This window comes from Equus quagga, chromosome 8 (assembly GCF_021613505.1).
Source record: "Equus quagga isolate Etosha38 chromosome 8, UCLA_HA_Equagga_1.0, whole genome shotgun sequence".
Lineage (NCBI taxonomy): Eukaryota > Metazoa > Chordata > Mammalia > Perissodactyla > Equidae > Equus > Equus quagga.
The window spans coordinates 32,364,636-32,380,502 of record NC_060274.1 but is presented as its reverse complement, the minus strand read 5'-3'; positions in this window follow the sequence as shown (position 1 = coordinate 32,380,502).

The window sequence follows — 15,867 nt, the reverse complement described above, 5'->3', positions numbered from 1 at the left end:
AAATAGAAACTGACTTTAAGTGGACCCAGATATTGGAATTAGTAGACAAAAATGAAAAGCAGCTATTATAAATATCTTCAAAGAATTAAAGGGAAACATGATCTCAATGAGTGAATAGATAGGGATCTCAACATAGAAATGGAAACTATATAAAAGTAACTAAAGGAGAAATCTAAAGTTGAAAAATACAATAACTGAAATGAAAAATTCACTCCATATGCTCAGTAGCAGATTGTAACTGGCAAAAGAAAGAATAAGTGAACTTTAAAACAGACCAAGAAAAATAACCTAATCTAAACAACAGAGAGTAAAAAGGAATGAAGAAAAATAAACAGAGCCTCAGAGACCTAGGGAACAGTATCAAGTGGCCAACATAGATAAAATCAGGGTCTTAGAAGGAGATGAGAGCAAGAAAGGGAAGAAAAAACATTTAAGGAAATAATGGATAAAACCCCCCAAATTTGATGAAAAACATTAATTTCCAGATCCAAGAATATCAGCAAAACCCAACAATGATAAATAGAAAGAAAATCATGCCTAAGTCAAACTTCTGAAAGCCAAAGATAAAGACGAGAGCTTGAAATCATCAAGAAAAAATATTATATACAGAGGAACAATGATACAATTAATAGCTAACATCGCATCAGAAACATTAGAAGACAGAAGTCACTAGAAAACATATTCAAAATGCAGAAAGAAAAAATGGACCAACACCGAATTTTATATACAAAGATATACACTTCATAAATGAAGATAATATAAGATAAATATTTTTAACTAAATTATGAAGAAAATACAACTTATAGAAATTTGTGGGATGCAGCAAAATCAATGCTTAGAGGAAAATTTAAAGTCTTAAATGAATATGTTATAGAAGAAAAAAGATCTAAAATCAATAACCTATGCTTCCACCTTAGGAAAGTAGAAAAAGAAGAGAAAATTAGCCCTAAAGCAAGCAGAAGAAAATAATTAAAATTAGAGTACAAGTCAATTACATTGACAAGTGGAAAACAATAGAAAAAATCAACAAATGTTGGTTCTGTGGAAAGATCAATAAAACTAATAAATCTCAAGGCAGGATAACGAACGGAAAAAAGGAGAGAAGACATAAATTACTAATATCACAAATGAAATACATGAAGCTAAAACCAACAAGACTAAAGGGAGAAATACACAAATTCACAATCAAGAGTTGGAGATATTGACATACTTCTATCAGTAGTTGACAGAACAATTAGACAAGAAAATCAGAAAGGTTATCGAATGTCTGAATGACTACCAACCATATTAACCTAACACTTACAAAACACTACACCCATCAACTGGAGAATACACATTCTTTTCAGGTGCACACAGAATGTCCACCCAGATAGGCCACATACTGGTCTATGAGAAGCTGTTAATTGATTTTAACACATGTAGTATTAAATTACAAATCAATAAGAAGAAGATCCTACAAAAGCCCCAAATATTTGGAAGTGAAACAACATTCATAAATAACCCATGGATCATTTAAAAAATTACAAGGGGGCTGGCCCGGTGGTGTAGTGGTTAGGTTTGTGCACTCTGCTTTGGCAGCCCAGGGTTTGTGGTTATGCCCACATCCCAGGTGTGGACCTCCACACCACTCATCAGTCATGCTGTGGCAACATCCTGCATACAAAGTGGAGGCAGATTGCCACAGATGTTAGCTCAGTGACAGTCTTCCTCAAGCAAAAAGAGGAAGATTGGCGACAGATGTTAGCTCAGGAACAATCTTCCTCACCAAAAAAAAACAAACAAAAAATTACAAGGATAATTTAGAAATTTTTTTAACGTGATGATAATAGCGTAGTATACAAAAATCTGTGCTTTGTAGCTAAAGCAGTGATTTGAGGGAAAGTTATAGCTCTAAATACTTATATTAGGAAAAATGATCTGAACAGGAGTGATCTAAGCCTTCACCTTAAAAACCTAAAAAGGAGAGCAAATTAACCCCATAATAGGATAAATGATAAAGATAAGAATGAAAATTGATGAAATAGAAAACAAACAATAGGGAAAAAATCAATGAAACCAAAAGCTAGTTTTTTTAAAGATCAATAAAACTTATAAACCCTTTGCTAGACTTATCAAGAAAAAATGGGAGAAGACATAAATTACCAATATTAGGAATGAAAGAGGAGATACCTTTACAATTTCTATAGACAATAAAAGGATGATAAGAGAATATTATGAACAACTTTTTGTTTAAATTCAACAATTTTAATTAAATAAAGTCCTTTAAAGTAATCACCAAAATGAACTCGAGAAGAAATTGAGAACCTGAGTAGTCCTGGGGCCTAGAGCAGGGTTGGCAAAGTTTTTCTGCAAAAGGACAAATAATAAATATTTTAAGCTTTGCAAGCCATTCAACCTCTGTCACAACTATGCGATTCTGCTGTTGTAGCGTGAAAGCAACAATAGGCAATATGTAAAAAAATGGACATGGCTCTGTCCCAGTAATATTTTATTTACAACAACAAGGCAGGTTGGATTTGGCCCATGGACAAGAGTTTGCTGACCTCTGACCTAGACTAATTAATGGTAGTGATAGAAGTTGCAGAGTCATTAAGTATTCAATATAGAGAGCAATAGTATTTTCTTGCTATAAAGACAATGTGGGTTCCATTTGCCTTCCACTAGATTTCGTCTGCTGGCACTTGGGAGACAGCGTATCCCCAAGTCAATGAATCAGGAGGCTTTCTGCTACCCTTCTTACTAATATCCATGATAATGCTTCAAGACAGATTACCTAGATATTTGGTCATTTTGCCTCTCTCCCTGCAAAACGAGAACTTGTTTCCTCATGTCATGCCATGGTTTAAAGTCAAAGCCCCCTACTAAAATTGTTGAAATGGCTCCCTTGCTTATCTTCATTATAAGATCACTGCTTGAGTGAAATCAGGGCCTCCCACTTCCATGAGCCTGACCCCACGGGAATAATAGGCCAGCAATTTTACTTTGTCGTGGTTACTCTGAAAGAGGTCCTAGGATGAGTGTTCCTTTATGAATAGAATGGACTGCGTTATTTAGCATATACCGTGGGCTTCTTAAATGCCAGGCACATTATACAGTGCACATGGTCACTCTTGTAGAAGCTTAGGTGCTGCAACTATACCATATACTGTAGGAGATCTTAAATAGGAGTGCACATCAAAATTTTGCAAACTGCATTTGCTTTAGTCTTGCTTTGAAAATTCCTGTGCAGTCAATCTGGGGTAGGGCCTAAATATCATGGTGAGAAAAAAGCTCCTCAGGTGGTTCTGATTTGTACCCATGGTACAGTTTACTATATATATGGTAGACAAATATTTTATGCATACACACGTACACACACGTTCGTGGCTGTATAGCTGTTGCATTCCTGAAAGCTACTTGTCAAATTTGATAACTATCAAACATGAGAAAGCTCTTTACAAACATGAATTCACCTTTGAAAAATTCAAAGCACAATTTACAATTCTGTTTTTGACACAGCGCAGCGACAATGACACATTTTTCACCAAGATAGATGTAAGTCTTCATCTCAACGGAAAATAGGTGACACAGTCAAATTAGGATAATTTGAGAAGAGTTTATTTACACCTAACTCCAAAAACTTGGGTGGGATATAGGAGATCAAGAAAGAACAGTTCAGAAACGTAGGGCCGACGGTAGAAGAGCTGTTCCCACCCTAGAACTGGTGGGACTCAGGGAGGAAGAAGGGGCTGGAAGTGGAAGGAGAGAGAGTGCAATAAAGCGGCTCTATTATGGGACACAGGCAGTCTGAGGCAGATTCTCAGGGTGGGAGCCAAGAGAATATACCCCCCAACCTGGCTCTCCTGCCTCCCTCTGGGACTCCCAGCCGCAGAGCTCGCCTAGACACCAAGGGCAATGGAGCCTGTTGCTGTAATCCACCCGGCTCAGCTGAGGAGCAGAGAGGTGACTGGAGAAGACGGAGAGTGAGCCTCGCGTGGCCAGTGGAAGGTGTCTGGCCAATAGAAACAAGCACAACCTACTACAGTGTATTTCAGGTACCTGGCCCTGGGCCATCGCCAAACCCTTTTAGTTTATGTTCCCAACCCCCGCTAAGAAATGGTTCTAAATGCAGCAAGGACCAACAGTGGAGGGTGTTCTAGACGGGAGTAAATCACCCCAGAAATCTGTAGGTAGAGCAACATAATACTTACTGTTGGACAGGTTGTGGTATGTGAAAAAAATAGGAGAATCGGGGATGGGAAAGGAATTACAAAAAGACATCTGGCATATATGTAGAGAATTTCAGAGACCAGTATTTTACCACAAGGTTTTCTTTGAACTATTAGCAGCTGATAGATAAGGAACAGTAATAGACCCTAGGACGAATCCATCTGGAAATTATTTCACAGTATTTGTCAAGAGCCTTGTCTTGGTTAAGGCAGGTTAACTCTTGTAACAAAATACCCTCATAAAGAGAATGACTCAAACAGTAAAAGTTTATTTCTTACGCACATAGTAAATATTAGATGGAAACACAGGTGCTGCCAGCTCTGCCATCTTCAGTATATGGCTTCCAAGTCTGTGCAGGGCACATCTCCATTCTGACCAGCTGGAAAGGTGGAAAAGATGCAAGGCCTCCTAGGTCCAGTCCAGGAAATGGCGCACGTCACTTCTGCTCCAGTTCCGTTAGCCAAAATTCAGGAATGATCACGTCTTATTGCAAGGGAGACTAGGAAACATAGTTTGTGTTCCCAGAGAGAAAAGGAGAATGTCAGCTTTGATGAGCGGCTTGCTGTTTCAGCCAGAAATGTTTAAAATACTGTACATTTTAGCTCAGTAATCCAGGAACTGTTTTAAAGAAATATTCAGAAGTTCAGTCTGCAGCAGACATGTTCGTTGTCCCCAAAATCCATTTTTCCCTTCTTCCTTAGTAATACAAACTGTACGTTTTTACCAGCTCATAGCCATCCAGGAAAAAGACTCTTTCTCAGCCCCTCTTACAACTAGTCATGGTATCTGACCAAGTTCTGGCTAGTGAAATTCATGTGGCAATTCCTAAATTCAATTCCTAAAAGATTGCCTGTTGTGCACACACTCCTTTCTTTGTGATCAATAATAGGAGAAAATTCTTGGGAGAAGGTGCATTTTATTTTTCAGAAAAACCTCAAATAATGAGAAAACATTGCCAGAACAGGTTTGAATGCTTAAATTGATGGATGCACCATTATCCCTAATTACTCTTGTATTGAGTTACAATTCATGCTCTACTCTCCAACACACCAAATCAATATTGTAAAAATAGTTTCAAGGCTGAATTTGTAATCTCTTTGTGTTTTGTGCCAGCCCCGAAAGGTTTCTGCCTTCTCTTCTTTCATCTGACTCTTTTCACTCACATTGAAATGCATTCCTCAGAGCAGCCCTTGAAAGTCTTTAAATATATGGCATACAGCACACGTATTATTCTAAACACATTTCATAGACTCGATTGCAGTTCCAAGCAGCCAGTCTATAATAAAACTGTCATTGCGACGCTGCTTATCACACCAGTTATTGAAAGGGTCTTTCTTTATGCAGAATTAAGCGTCTCTTTCATCTTCCTAGGCTCCATCAGTAACATGAAGCCAGCTGGCCTACTCCTGTACCATAAAACCATTTAAAAAAAAAAAAGACCCCTGAAACACTTGCCTTATACGTCACCTGAGATCGAATTGTCCTGTTTTAGTCCACCTAGCACTTTTTTTTCTCCTGATTTTCTGGGCTACTGACTACTTGAGTCATCTTCTATTTATAATTCCTCAGACTTGACGCAGCGGCTCTCTATGGACTTCCTTTTCTCCTCATCTGCGCTTCCCTTCGCCCTCTTTGCATTCACCTGCTTCTGACCACACGGTAAATCAGCTGCCTGCTCCAGTCCAGTCCAGTCCAGAGGCTGTTCCCAGCACAGACCCTGGGAAGCCCATTTCCCTTGGCTCTCACAGCTGGGATCCAGGATTAGTTTATACCTAAGATCTGTTTCCGCCCTAAAATTCTTTAAGGTCATTATCTGTAAGAAGTTGTGTGAATATAACTCTATTATTTTCACCCCTGACTTCTAAGTTCTTGAAGAAGCTCCTAATTTCTTCAATAAATACTTATCGGGGATCTGACTGTGCCTTGCATCTTGGTCTGATGGCTCTCCCAGCCTTGCCTGACCTCCTCCCTTTTTTGTTTCATGCAGGCATTTCCCTTAATAAAATCCTTGCACATTTAATCCCACTATAGTAGCTGTTTCTTGGAGGACCAGGACTAACACATACTGGTTTTGAAGGGTAGTACCCTCATGACTATTCTTTCTTTTTTTCCTGTGTCTCTTTTTCAATAAAAAGAACCACCATGCCGTACATTACATCCCAGGACTTATTTATCTTATAACTGGAAGTTTGTACCTTTTGACCACCTTGATTAATTTTGCCCACCCACCACCTTCCACTTCTGGCCACCAATCTGTTCTCTGTATCCAAAAGTTTGAATTTTTTTAGATTCCATGAAGAAGTGAGATCACACAGTATTTGTCTTTCTCTGTCTGATGGATTTCCCTCAGTACAATGCCCTCAAGGTCTATCCATGTTGTTGCAAATGGCAGGATTTCCTTCTTTTTAATGGCCGAATAATATTCCATTGTATATATGCACCACCTTTTCTTCATTCATCTGTCAATAGACATTTCAGTTGTTTCCATGTCTTGGCTAGTGCAAATAATGCTGCACGAACATGGGTGTGCATATACCTTTTTGAGATGCTGATTTCATTTCCTCCAGATAAATACCCAGAAGTGGAATCTCTGGATCATATGGTACTTCTATTTTTAATTTTTTGAGGAACCTCTGTACTGTTTTCCACAGTGGCTGCACTAATTTATATTCCCAACAGTGTGCATGGGTTCCCTTTTGTCCACATCCTCACGAGCACTTGTTCATTCTTGTCTTTTTGGTGGTAGCCATTCTTCCAGGTGTGAGGTGATATCTCATGGTAGTTTTGACTTGCATTTCCCTGATGCTTAGTGACATTAAGCGATATTGTGTTATTTTCATGTACCTGTTGGCCATTTGGATGTCTTCTTTGGAAAACCATCTATTCAGTTCCTTTGTCCACTTTTCTTTTTTTAGATGGAAGCCTTTTTTTCTCGCAGGGGAAGATTTACCCTAAGCTAACATCTGTTGCCAATCTTCCTACATTTTTGTTTTCTTCCCTCCCCCTCAAAGCTCCAGGACATAGTTGTGTATAGTTGTAAGTTCTTCTGTTTCTTCTCCATGAGTCGCCACCACCACAGCATGGCTGATGACAGACAAGTGGTGTGGTTCTGTGCCCAGAACCAAACGTGGGTGGCCGAAAAGGAGCGTGCCAAACTTTAACCACTAGGCCATCAGGGCTGGCTCTCCTCTATCCATTCTTTAATTAGATTTTTTTCCCATTGAGTTTCATGAGTTCTTTATATATTTTGGATGTTAACCCCTTAGCAGATACATAATTTTCAGATATTGTCTCCCATTCCCTAGGTTGCCTTTTCATTGTGTTGCTGATTTCCTTTACTGAACAGAAGCTTTGTACTTCGATGTAGCCCATTTGTTTATTTTTGCTTTTGTTGACATTGCTTTGGGTGTCAAACTAAAAAAATCATTGCCAAACCCAATATCAAGGAGCTAGCCCCCTATATTTTCTTCTGGGAGTTTTGTAGTTTCAGGTCTTATATTCAAGTCTCTAATCCATTTTGAGTTGACTTTTACGTATGGTGTAAGATAAAGTTCAGTTTCATTCTTTTGCATGTGGCTATTATTCTTTCTTTTAAAATTGTCTATCTGAAGCCAGGGGTAATTTTTTTAGTCTTGTTAAGATTTCATACACATACGATAAAATTTACCTTCTGTAAATATATGGTTTGATGAGTTTTGACAAATATATATATCCATGTAACCCTCACTTCTGTAATCAACATACAAAACATTTTCATCGACTTAGAAAATTCTCTCCATTCCCTTCCCCAACCCATAGCTCCAAACAACCTCTACTCTGCTTTCTGTCATAATAATTTTGTCTATTCTAGAATTTTACATAATAGAACCATACAATATGTAACTTTGTCTGTGACTTCTTTCACTTAGTATAAAGTATTTTAGATTCATCATGTTGTTGTGTATATTAATATTCATTTCTTTTGTTGCTGAGTAGTGTTCCATTGTATACAATTTGTTACTCACCAGTTGTTTCTAGTTTAGGGCTATCACGAATAGTGGTGCTATGAACATTTGCACACAAGTTTTTGCGTGGACATATATTTCTACTTCACTTGGAGAAGTAGCTATGAGTGAGAATGCTAGATCAAATCATAACTATATTAACTTAATAAGATACTGTCATACTGTCTTCCAAAATGACTACCATTTTACATTCTCATAAGCAACATGTATGAAAACGGAGTGGCTCCACATCCTCACCAATACTTGGTATTTTAGTCTTCTAAAATTTACCTATTCTAGAGGTTATTTCATAGTATCGCTTCATGGTTTTAATTTACAATTTCCTGATGATTAGTGATGGTGAGATTCTTTTAATGCAATTATTGGCCATTTCCATATATTTTTGTGAAGGTCTGTCCAAACTGTGTACTCATTTTAAAAAATTGGGCTATTTGGGGACGGCCTGGTGGCATAGTGGTTAAGTTCACAGTTCCACCTTGGCAGCCCAGGCTTTGCTGCTTTGGATTTTGGGCATGGACCTAGCACCGCTCATCAAGCCACACTGGTGGTGTCCTACGTAAAATAGAAGAAGATTGGCACAGATATTAGCTCAGGGCCAGTCTTCCTCATACACACACACACACACACACACACACACACAAATGGGCTATTTATCTTCTTAATATCAAGGTGTAAGAGTTTTTAATATATTCTGGAAAGAAGCCCTTGTCAGATAGAGGTTGTAAAAATATTTTCTTCTGGTATGTTGCTTGTTTTTACATTTTCTAAACTGTGTCTTTTGAAGAGCAGAGGCTTCTCATTTTAATAAAATCTATTTTATTACTTTTACGGTTTGTGCTTTTTGTGTTTTGTTTAAGAACTTTTGCCTAGCCCAATGTCACAAAGATTTTCACTAACGTTTTCTTCTCTAAATTTGTTTTAGCTCTTAAATTTGTGTCTATGATCTACTTTGGATTAATTTTTATGAACAGCAGGAGTTAAGGGATGAGGTTCATTTTTTTTCCCCATACAGATATCCAGTTGTCACTGAATCATGTTGGTACCTTTGTTGAAAATCAATTGACGACATAAGTGTCTATTTCTGGCCTTTCTATCATGTTCCATTGTCCTAAATGTTTATCTTTACACCAACACCACATTGTCCAGATTACTGTAGCTGTATAGTGAGTCTTGAAATCTGATAATGTAAGTCCTTCTGCCTTACTCTTCTTTTCCAAATTATCTTGTCTAATCTAGGTCCTTTGCCTTTGCATATAATTTTTAGCATGAGTTTGTCAGTTTATTTCTTTAATTTGCTTGTATTTTTATTCAGATTGTGTTAAATCCCTAGATTAATTTGGGAAAATAATCTTAACAATATCAAGTCTTCCAATCTACGAACATGATGTATCTCCCCATTTATTTAGGCATATGCACATTTGTGATTGCTTTTTCTTCCCAAAGAACTGACATTTTTATCATTATGAGATGTCCCTCTTTGTATATGGTAATTCTTACAGCATAGAAATCTATTTTGTCTGATATTAGTAAAAGCAAACCAGCCTTTTTACGCTTACTAGCATGGTTTGTCTTTTCCCATTCATTTAGTTTCAGCCTATCTGGGTCTTTATATTTAAAGTGCATCTCTTCTAGACAGCATATAGTTGGGTCATGCATTTTTATCCATCCTGAAAATTTCTACCTCACAGCTGGAGTCCATTATGATTGAACAGAATTATTGATATGGTTGAGTTTGGGTTTATCATTTTATTATTTGCTTTCTATTTATCTTTTCTGTTTTCTATTCTCCCTTTCCTGTCTTTTTTGGATTATTAGAATGATTTTGAATTCCATTTTAATTTTCCTACTGGCTTTTTGCCGTACTTCTCTGCTTTATCTGTTTTTAATGATTGCTCTAGAAATTACAATAGGCATTTTTAATTTCTCACAGTCTACTAACAGTTAATATTGTGCCACTTCATGTAATATATATGGAAATTTTGCAATCATTTGGCTTTGTCTATTCCTACCCCAGTCTCTTATGTCATACCCATCGTATGTACTACAGCTACATACTTTAGCTCCACACATTTTTGTTTGTTTGTTTTAAACAGTTACATATATAACAAAGAAATCAAGAGGAGAAAAGTAAAAAAACAAATAGATTGGCATTTTTCAGATAGATACTATTTCTGATGTTCTTTTATCTTTTCTTAGGATCTGAAATTTTATCTGGCATCATTTTCCTCCAGCCTAAAGTACTTTCTTTAGCATTTCTTGTACTGCAGGTCTGCTTGAAACAAATTCTCTTATTTTTCTTTTCTTTGAAAATTGCTTTACTTCACCTCCAATCTTGGAGGCTATTTTCACTGGATATAGAATCTGGGTTTTTAGGGCTTTTTGTGTATTTTGTTGTTTTTGTTTGTTTGTTTCAGGCCTTTAAAGATGCTCCACTTTCTTCTGGTCTCCATAATTTCTCATGAATATCAGCCTTGAAATACTCTCAGCCACCAGGTTTCTTCTACAAAAAGGAATGGTTTTACTCTGCTTTTACAGGAAAACTAACTGATTTGACCAGTTTTCTTTTGCCAAAGAACAGGCAGAGATGTGAGGGGAATTTTTAGTTCTTTTCTCTTTCCTGTCCACAAGGCTCTGGTAAATAAAGGGTTATTTAGAAAAAAAAAGGCACCTATTAAACCCAGTGTCTCCAACCTGACCTTGAATTAATAATCTCTGCCCCTTTGGAAAAAGAAAGAAAGAAAGAGCATCCTTTTCTAGCATCAGGATGTATGTTCCTGGAATGACTTTTTGGAACTGAGATGAGAGAGAAGCGTTTGCTTTGATGGCTGGCCTTCACTCCCAGGTGTGTGGGAAAGCTGGTGCTGTGCATGGCAGACCTGGGGCTGGAAGTAAGCCTATAATTATATCTTCTAGAATAAAATAAAACTTCAAGGGGCTCAGCACTCTTTCCGGAAACACTCTTGTCTCTTATGCCCAGATGAAAAGGGAGCAAGGTAGCAAACCTACAGGTCTAAGGGGTGTGTGTAAAAGAGAGGAGATTAACTTCTCAAAAAATGAAACAAAACGAAAATAAAAATGAAAGGAACACAACAGACTGTGGTTCTGCCCTTTAAAACTTGTCCCTCCCAATATCCTGAAAAAACACATAACAGTGTTTAGGGTTCAACTACACGTCTTTGGTCTTCTCTTTGCCTAAGGTGTTTAGGCTATTAAGTGTCTCGAAAGGTGTAGTACACAGTTCCTCCTGGGTGTGGTGCAGCCTGGGAAGCCGTATGGTATGGTTCAGACTACAGCTTCAGAGCCAGGTAAACATGAGTTCAAATCCTTGCTGTGCCTCTTAACAGCTGTGGGACTTTGGGCGCGTACCTTAAATGCTCTGCCTTAGATCTTTTTGAAAGAAGGCAAAAAATCAACAATAAACATTTCACCTCTTGATTTCTAGTGTCTGTGGCAGAAACTTCTAATACTCACCTGTACCCAGCTTTCCTCTTCCTCTGGGCACATACGTAGTTACTGTGCATTTCCAACCCACCCTTGAATTTGGATGGTGTATGAAAAAGTTCTGTCCGGCTGAGTGTGAGTCCAAATGATGTATACCACTCACAGGCCTGGCTATAATCATGCCACAAGATTCTCCTTGCTCCCTCTCTTCACTGTCCCCACGCCATCAATGGTGCCCCACGATGGGAGTGGCCTGGATCCCTGAGTTATGCATTGAAGAAGAGCCCCAGATAGCCACCCAATGGGAAACATCCACATTGGCTGTTTGCCTGGGGAAGAAATAAATCTGTATTTTCATTAAGCCTCTGAGATTTGGGGGTTATTTATTACAGCAATTACCCCTCCTGCTTAATACCCTTTTCTAACTATTTAATGGGAAAGATAATAATACTTGGTTGGATTATGGGGAGGAAGTGATGTAGGCAGAGGGCCTAACGTAAAGCTTGGTACCCAAATGAGAAAAGTTTTCTCTTTTCTAGCAGACTACCAACATGCAGTCTCCTTCCTTTTATTGCACGATATTCCTGTGAGTTACTAGGAAAATTAATTTTCAACTCTTCTTTGGACAATCTGCTCCCTCTAGATGACTGCATTAAAACAATCTAAGGTTTTCTGATATCTCCAGAACTTTTCCCAAATCACTGTCTTCCCTATCCTTCCTTTCTGATTTTTTAATTATTAAAAAAATGTCAGATTTAATAAATGAAGCAAAAACTTTAAATCCAGGGAGTGTCAAGCCAGAACCATACTTCTAAGGCCACCAGATTCCACAGGCTAAAAAGTGGCGAAATCCATTTTCTGTCTTCCCGGTACGTGATAACGTGCCATCTGGCTCCTTAATTTGGGCATTTTTCTGAATTCTGTGCCTCAGCTGGGATCATCACCATGTCTCTGGTGAAAGGAAGACCCCAGAGCTGCCTGCGTCCTTATCTCCTCTGTTTCCCAAACCTGTGACCAGTCAGAGCTTCCCTCTGGTACGTAAATGCTTCTTTTCCTGAACATATCCTACCCTCCTCCCACAAGATTGTGAAACTTAAAAACCAGAGCAAATTGTAAAATTGGACAGTTTTCCAAGCTTGTTGACAAAACGTAAGAAACTATCATTTTTGATGGACAACTCCAGATAGAAAGGTCTGGGAGAAGGTCCTCCCTCATTTACGTCCCCTTTCTTGACGACCCGCAACATTCTTCTTGGTCCCAACGTGCTACGACGATGAGTTGAAGAGGAGTATGAGTGTTGGGATTATTAAAAAGTAAAAAGCACTTTACATTGTTCTACATATAAGTAATACATAATAAGTTTCCTGGAAACCATCTAAATTGATGGCAAATAAGGAGACAGCTTTAAATGTTAAATACAAAGTTGAGGGCTCAGAAAATACCAGAGGACAATTCCCTGTGATACTAAACAAAGACCATCTATCAAAGCAGGAGAGTACGGAGAAGATGGATAGAGTGTGTCCTTTGGCTTCTGGGATAAGTAAAAACCCTCTTCCACCCACATCTTCCAACCCAGTTGAGGACATCGGAGAGTGCAGGCTTATAGCTGTCCCATAGGTATCATGCCACAGTTAAACCCAAGAGACTGGACAAAGGTGTCTAGCAAGCCATCTCGAGATAGTGCAGCCTGGTAGATAACTTCCAATTTGAAGATCCATAAGGAGTGCCCATTTCCCAAGAACTCTGCCCCCTACTGAAAAGTCCTGCCACAGGTAGGCAATGTGGTCCATTTCCTTCCTGAAGCTAAGTGAGCCCCTGGAGAGTGAAACCTACGGTCAACCACACATGCCCTCCCCCTTGACTTTGGTTGTCAAGTTTGGGAGGACGGCATTAAGGAGAAGGACACTTGAGCCACTACTTGGAAAAGCCAAAGGCTTTTGTCTTCATCCTTTGTTTGCCTCTGTCCAGCCTTGAGGTAAAACTGTCTGCTACCCAGGCAAGTTAATAGAGGTTGATTAGGATTTGGGAACTCAACTCTGACGCAGAATTCCAGTTGTAGCCACCTTTTATCACCATCCCACCTCTACTGTTGGGGTTTTATTTTGTATTCATTTCACTGTCTACCCGTCTCAGGTCCACCAGCTTTTTCTGGCACAAACACTTGCAACTGTTAGACCGGGGGCCTGTTTTTGGATGAGCCTCTGGCTCTTATGACACAGGTGCTAACAGATCCCTTAAAAACTAATGAATAATAGAACAAACATTAAAATGAGAAAACACAGAAATAAAGAAACAGAGCATTTACCATCATGGATTTCTTGTTTTTAATTGAGATATAATTGACATTGTGTTAGTTTTAGGTGTACAAGATAATGATTTGATATGTGTATATTTGCGAAAGGATCACCACAATACGTCTAGTTAACATCCGTCACCACACATAATTACAAAATTATTTTCTTGTGATGAGAACTAAGATTTACTCTCTTAGCAACTTTTATACACACAATACAGTACTGTTAACTATAGTCGCCATGCTGTACATTACATCCCAAGACTTATTTATCTTAATAGGGATTTCTTATTCTAATAGAAAAGTCAAAGTCATATTCTGTCTCTCTCCATTTCTCTTTCTTCTCTCCTTTTCTTTCTTTCGTTTTCCTTGCTTTTTTCCCCTTTTTTTTTTTGGCTCAACTCTGTCTGGTTTATTCTTAGACTACATTATTTTGATTCTTAACCTAAGGCATTTATGGGTTAGTGTAAATACCAAGTATTTTTTGCACCGATCTTCAAGGATTCAGCCCCTGAGCTTGACCCTGAGTTGCCATGAGGCTTTGACCTATCCTAGTTCCAGGGACCTGAGAGTGGACCTCCTACCCCCTAACCAAGTTCTACTCTTGTGCAAAGCTCAGCCCTTCAACTATTGTTCTAAACTATGTGCCAAACCTTTAAAAAATAATTTTAGCTCATTTCAGATTGTATTCTTGTTAATATTTAAAAATAACTTTTCAAGTTATTGGCTTATTTTGAATCATTTATTAATTTGTTTTACCTAATACATGCATAGGGTACAAAATTCACAAGGTACAAAAGGGTTTGTAGTCAAAAGTACATCCCCCGCCCAGACCTACCTCCCAGCCACTGGGTTTTGCTCCTGAGTCAGAAACTCTTGTCAACTTCTTGAGTTTTCTTTCAGAGACATTCTATGCATGTATAAGTATATACTATCCACATGCATGTATGTGTACATTCTTTAAATTAATTTTTAATTATATAAGCAATGCACAAACATTATTTCCTTAGACAAATTAAAACAATACAGGGTAAGATTGGTCCCTCTCGACCATCTCTCCAATCCCAGTTTCTTCCCAAATACAACCGCTGTGAATAATCTAGCACCAGAGTAGCATAAATCCTTCCAAAATGCATCTTTGCACTTACTACCAATATATGTGTCTACAGAAAATGTGTAGCATTATTTTATTGGGTTTTTTTTTAAGCTAGAAAATATGCTGCAGGAATCGTTCTGTGGCTTGCTTTGGGTCAAATCTTTAAAGCCACCTCTCATTCTGATGTTAGCAGCCTTTTCTCTGTTGTCCCTGGTATTTCTAAAAGCCAGAAGATGCCTTTATTTCCTCCTGCTCCCAGGACCGGCCTCCCGTTGGTCCACGCACAACGCTCCTGCTGCTTCTTGGAGCAAGCCCCAGGGATGAGGTGATGAAAAGAGGGTCTGAGTTCAGTGAAGCAGAGAGTTCAGACTGGGGACGCACATGTCGTGTTCTCTCTGATGGCTCATCTTGAGGTTTTTCCGTAAGAAGCAGAGACCTCACAGAGTCCTTTTATCAGGGAATAAAACACAGACACTAAAATGACAGTTGTCCTCTCACCTGGTCATTACCTGGAGAGTTCAAAACCAGGAAAAAGGATCCTGCAAGGCTGCTTTTTACAGTGAAGAAAAAGGGTGGGGTCCCAATCCCACCACTGGGATAGGAACCCTCGACATACTGTCTGAGGAGAAAAGGCAAAATGTGATGCATTTAAATGATCAGAGTCCGTGCAGTCAGTCACTTGACAGTAAGATCCATGTCACTTTGACAACTTACTTCACACTAATGATCGCGCCGTCTTCTGGAGGAAAGATGCTGCTTCTGAGAAATGATCAAAGCTTTGCCACAGATTTGTACAATCAGAAGATGACTTACAAATTTTATAC